We start from the raw sequence: 5000 nt of genomic DNA, 5'->3' as shown, positions 1-5000 counted from the left end.
TTAGCAGGCTAGAGTCTCGTTCGTTATCGGAATTAACCAGACAAATCGCTCCACCAACTAAGAACGGCCATGCACCACCACCCACCGAATCAAGAAAGAGCTATCAATCTGTCAATCCTTCCGGTGTCCGGGCCTGGTGAGGTTTCCCGTGTTGAGTCAAATTAAGCCGCAGGCTCCACTCCTGGTGGTGCCCTTCCGTCAATTCCTTTAAGTTTCAGCTTTGCAACCATACTTCCCCCGGAACCCAAAAGCTTTGGTTTCCCGGAGGCTGCCCGCCGAGTCATCGGAGGAACTGCGGCGGATCGCTGGCTGGCATCGTTTATGGTTAGAACTAGGGCGGTATCTGATCGCCTTCGAACCTCTAACTTTCGTTCTTGATTAATGAAAACATACTTGGCAAATGCTTTCGCTTCTGTTCGTCTTGCGACGATCCAAGAATTTCACCTCTAACGTCGCAATACGAATGCCCCCGCCTGTCCCTATTAATCATTACCTCGGGTTCCGAAAACCAACAAAATAGAACCGAGGTCCTATTCCATTATTCCATGCACACAGTATTCAGGCGGGCTTGCCTGCTTTAAGCACTCTAATTTGTTCAAAGTAAACGTGCCGGCCCACCCAGACACTCAATAAAGAGCACCTTGGTAGGATTTCAACGGGGTCCGCCTCGGGACGCACGAACACGCACGAGGCGGTCGCACGCCTTCGGCTCGCCCCACCGGCAGGACGTCCCACGATACATGCCAGTTAAACACCGACGGGCGGTGAACCAACAGCGTGGGACACAAATCCAACTACGAGCTTTTTAACCGCAACAACTTTAATATACGCTATTGGAGCTGGAATTACCGCGGCTGCTGGCACCAGACTTGCCCTCCAATAGATACTCGTTAAAGGATTTAAAGTGTACTCATTCCGATTACGGGGCCTCGGATGAGTCCCGTATCGTTATTTTTCGTCACTACCTCCCCGTGCCGGGAGTGGGTAATTTGCGCGCCTGCTGCCTTCCTTGGATGTGGTAGCCGTTTCTCAGGCTCCCTCTCCGGAATCGAACCCTGATTCCCCGTTACCCGTTACAACCATGGTAGGCGCAGAACCTACCATCGACAGTTGATAAGGCAGACATTTGAAAGATGCGTCGCCGGTACGAGGACCGTGCGATCAGCCCAAAGTTATTCAGAGTCACCAAGGCAAACGGACCGGACGAGCCGACCGATTGGTTTTGATCTAATAAAAGCGTCCCTTCCATCTCTGGTCGGGACTCTGTTTGCATGTATTAGCTCTAGAATTACCACAGTTATCCAAGTAACGTGGGTACGATCTAAGGAACCATAACTGATTTAATGAGCCATTCGCGGTTTCACCTTAATGCGGCTTGTACTGAGACATGCATGGCTTAATCTTTGAGACAAGCATATGACTACTGGCAGGATCAACCAGGGAGCTGCGTCAACTAGAGCTGAGCAGCCGGCCGCCCGGGAGTGTGTCCCAGGGGCCCGCGCGAACACGCAAGCGTCCGCTCAATTATTCTGCAAACAGGAGGAGGCTGAGCTCCCCTGCACAATACACCTCGAAACCCTCTCAGGTCCCGGCGGCGCGCAGCGCCGTCCTAAGTACTTGGTCGGGTTCGAGAGAGGCGCAATCGCCCGGAGTTAGGCGAGTAGACGCTTTAGGTGCGACCACCCGTGCTCCCAACTGAGCTTGCCGCTGCCGACAGAGGCCCGGGAGCGTGCTGTCGTGGCATTGCCGGCGGGAGACAACACGCGCCACCTACGGTGACCGGCAGCTCCAACGCCAGCGCCACAGAAGGGCAAAGGCCCCACGTGGGTGCCGAAGCGAACTCTCCCAGCACAGCGCACGTGCCAACACGTCTGCACAACTGCGATACAAACCACCAGCGAGAACCGCTGGGGCGACCGAGCAGCAGACGGCGTCGCGGCGCCGAGTGCCGGGCGGCGGCGCATCCTCAACGCACACAGTCCTCAGTCGGACCAGCACACTGCAGATGTCCACCGCGCTTCGCACCGGGCCCGCGAGGACCCACTTTGGCCGCCCGGCGCCGCGCGCAGGGTGCCCCGGCGCGCAGCTGCGCCGCCTGCCGCGTCCGTCGGCCGGCGCGCCTGCCACTGGGCGCCCCCACCAGCCGGCTGTAGCGCGTGCGCCCACGCACCGCGCGGCCAGCACGCCGGGCGGCCCCCCCTCACCGGCCGGGGACGGTCCCACCCAGCCACCGCCGCGTATCGCTTCACACACAGATTTGCCCTTACTGATTTACCTCCAGCAACAACAACCGCACCACAATGGGTTTACCAGTTGTTCATTTGCGTTGCGTCACGTCACCAGCAAACGTAGACGTCCATCCCAGTTTGCAAATGCAACGATTATTGCATACCTGTCTGTTAGGTGTCACGACACACTACGTCTGCCCACATACACGCAACAAAATGTGCACGACTAGAGAACACGTGGGAGGTGGCCCCCTACGTATGCGATGTCCATTACGAGACCGACTGTCAACCAGCATCTGTACCATGTCGCAGATGTGGAACGCGGTGCACCATGCTATCACACTGTGTGAGAAGAGACGACTACGTTTGAATACACGCGCCACTACATCAACAGACGGCTCATGCTGATCGCCATCCAGGGCGTCCGTTACTCCCACACGTCTCTATGGCGTACCACACTGCAATGTAGCTGTTATGGGGAGACGGCACGTGGCTGAGTGCACAACATTTGGACCGTATGGTTCGCTGTTGTTGGGCGCAGTCGTACGGTCACACATGTGCCACAGCGTATCATTCAGTACATACGGACCTATGTGCAGTACAATGTGAGGATTAAGCTTACGATATCAGCGGACAGTGGACACAGGCCGTACCACGACGTAGACTGAGCGCTTCGACATGCGAATGCCAGTGAACAGCTGCGAAGGGCATTGAACACGCAAGCACCTGAACGACCAGCGTGCGAAGGCAGGGTGGAGGGGGGGGGGCGATGTACATCCTGCAGTTGTCCACATTACAGTGTACAGCGGGAGCATGTAAAAAGTAAGCAACACTTGCGAAGTGTTCAACATGAAACGACACACAAGAGGGTGGGCGGTGCGAGTAGCGAACTATATTCAGAGGGTTGTGGTTAGACAACACTAGATTAATGTAACGTGTCATATGCCAATTACAGAGCAGGTTAAGGCACAACGTGGGTTAGGTTAAGGCACAACGTGGGTTAGGTTAAGGCACAACGTGGGTTAGGTTAAGGCACAACGTGGGTTAGGTTAAGGCACAACGTGGGTTAGGTTAAGGCACAACGTGGGTTAGGTTAAGGCACAACGTGGGTTAGGTTAAGGCACAACGTGGGTTAGGTTAAGGCACAACGTGGGTTAGGTTAAGGCACAACGTGGGTTAGGTTAAGGCACAACGTGGGTTAGGTTAAGGCACAACGTGGGTTAGGTTAAGGCACAACGTGGGTTAGGTTAAGGCACAACGTGGGTTACGTTAAGGCACAACGTGGGTTAGGTTAAGGCACAACGTGGGTTACGTTAAGGCACAACGTGGGTTACGTTAAGGCACAACGTGGGTTACGTTAAGGCACAACGTGGGTTACGTTAAGGCACAACGTGGGTTACGTTAAGGCACAACGTGGGTTACGTTAAGGCACAACGTGGGTTACGTTAAGGCACAACGTGGGTTACGTTAAGGCACAACGTGGGTTACGTTAAGGCACAACGTGGGTTACGTTAAGGCACAACGTGGGTTAGGTTAAGGCACAACGTGGGTTAGGTTAAGGCACAACGTGGGTTAGGTTAAGGCACAACGTGGGTTAGGTTAAGACACAAATTGCGTTACAAATTGCGTTACATTGCGGTACAAATTGCGTTACATTGCGGTACAAATTGCGTTACATTGCGGTACAAATTGCGTTACAAATTTGGTTAGGTTAAGGTGCAAAATGGGTTGGATTACAGTACACAACATGGTAAGAGATAGTGTGTTTGGGGGGGGGGGGGGGGCAGGTTCGTTGGTAGTGATCATTGTAAGTGAATGTCTGAGGCAGCGTCAGTATGTCACAGCAGTTCTGTCTCGTCAGGATGCGCTTTTCGCTCGTGACTGGAGGCGCGCCGCGTCTGTGGTTGCGGCAAGGGAGTGGCAGACCTGTGTGATTCATTCCTGCCATTGTTTCTGTGCCGTAACAGGAGGCAGTGTGGTGGTGTTGGGTGCACCCCTGTGTAGGACATGTGTGGGTGTTGGTGGCTTATCTGAGCAATTGTGGATGTTGGACGGGTGGGATATTCTATTTTATAATTGGACCCCCTGGTGTGGTTATCATAGTGTGGATGGTGTACTGTGGCGGAGAGGATGCACCGGACGTTGGTCCATGCTGGTGCTTACATATCGTATCTGTGTCTGTTACAGGCAGAGAGTAATGTGTGATGGAGTGTCTCGCTGAGGTGTGGTTCATATTGTGTGCAGACTTACAGCATGTATAGGGACAGCGGGAATTTGGCATATTGGATATAACTCGTCATGAAACGCAAGATATAGGGGTGGATTGCAACGTACGAGTGCGGGAAGAGTCCGCCGTTCATCCGCTTGGGTTGCGATTTGGGCGGTTGGGGTGGGGCACGTGCGGGTGCGGGTGGAGTGATTGTCGGTTGACTACTTCGTGCGACGCAGGCACTGGCGTTCGGGTTCCTGTGGTGGACAGATGATGCAGGCTTTGTGGGTGGCGTCGAAAAATGGGTACTGTGGGACCTAGCGATGTCGTAGTCGGGGTGGCGTCTCATAGATGGCGGTATCGTCGGTGCAGCAGGTCATGTTTCGGGAGACTTGCAGATGGCGGTATTTAGTTTTCGTGTTGCGCGCGACATGGTGGACGTAGTGTCGTCCGATTCGCGTAGATGGGGCTATTGCATGTGGTTTCGTCACATTGTCATAGATGGCGATGCTGTGGTTTGGCAGTATGGTTGGTGTAGTTCCGTTGGATTCCTGTAGATGGAG

General features: G+C 54.3%; 1 non-coding gene across 1 annotated transcript in view; it reads right to left on the bottom strand.

The window, feature by feature from the left end:
* The window catches only part of LOC126141589 (small subunit ribosomal RNA), a 1909-nt gene extending 466 nt beyond the window's left edge, over positions 1-1443 (bottom strand). Inside the window, exon 1 of the ribosomal RNA XR_007529483.1 lies at positions 1-1443. This exon is cut by the window's left edge and continues 466 nt beyond it. This is a non-coding gene — a ribosomal RNA (small subunit ribosomal RNA).
* Positions 1444-5000: the final 3557 nt, after the last annotated feature.

This window comes from Schistocerca cancellata, unplaced genomic scaffold (assembly GCF_023864275.1).
Source record: "Schistocerca cancellata isolate TAMUIC-IGC-003103 unplaced genomic scaffold, iqSchCanc2.1 HiC_scaffold_727, whole genome shotgun sequence".
Taxonomy (NCBI): Eukaryota; Metazoa; Arthropoda; class Insecta; order Orthoptera; family Acrididae; genus Schistocerca; species Schistocerca cancellata.
This window is presented reverse-complemented; position numbering and strand designations above follow the sequence as displayed.